The following is a 604-nucleotide window of genomic DNA, read 5'->3' as shown; positions in this document are numbered from 1 at the left end:
TCTCACTATGTGGAAAAGATCCTAAAGAAATATAAATACTTTGACTGTAAACCTGCTAGCACACCATACGATCCAAGTGTAAAACTTTTTATGAACATTGGTGAAGGTGTAAGACAAGTTGTATATGCTAGCATCATTGGCAGCCTTCGATATGCCACTAGTTGCACTAGACCCGACATTGCCTATGTTGTGGGATTATTATGTAGGTTTACCAGTAGACCAAGCATGGAGCATTGGCATGCTATTGAAAGGGTAATGAGATACCTTAAGAAAACAATGAACCTTGGATTACATTATCAAAGGTTTCCAGTTGTCATAGAAGGATTCAGTGATGCTGATTGGAACATTCTTTCAGATGATTCCAAAGCAACCAGTGGCTATATATTTAGCGTAACTGGTGGGGCTGTTTCTTGGAAGTCAAAGAAACAGACTATTCTGACTCAATCCACTATGGAAGTTGAGATGATAGCATTAGCAACAGCTAGTGAAGAAGCAATTTGGCTGAGAAGCTTGCCTGCAGAGATTCCCCTATGGGAAAAACCGATTCCAGCTGTGTTGGTCTATTGTGATAGTACCGCGACTATTGCAAAAATTGAGAACCGCT

The sequence above is a fragment of the Lupinus angustifolius genome, chromosome LG16 (genome assembly GCF_001865875.1).
Source record: "Lupinus angustifolius cultivar Tanjil chromosome LG16, LupAngTanjil_v1.0, whole genome shotgun sequence".
In the NCBI taxonomy this organism is placed as follows: Eukaryota; Viridiplantae; Streptophyta; class Magnoliopsida; order Fabales; family Fabaceae; genus Lupinus; species Lupinus angustifolius.
Note: the sequence above shows the minus strand (reverse complement) of the source record.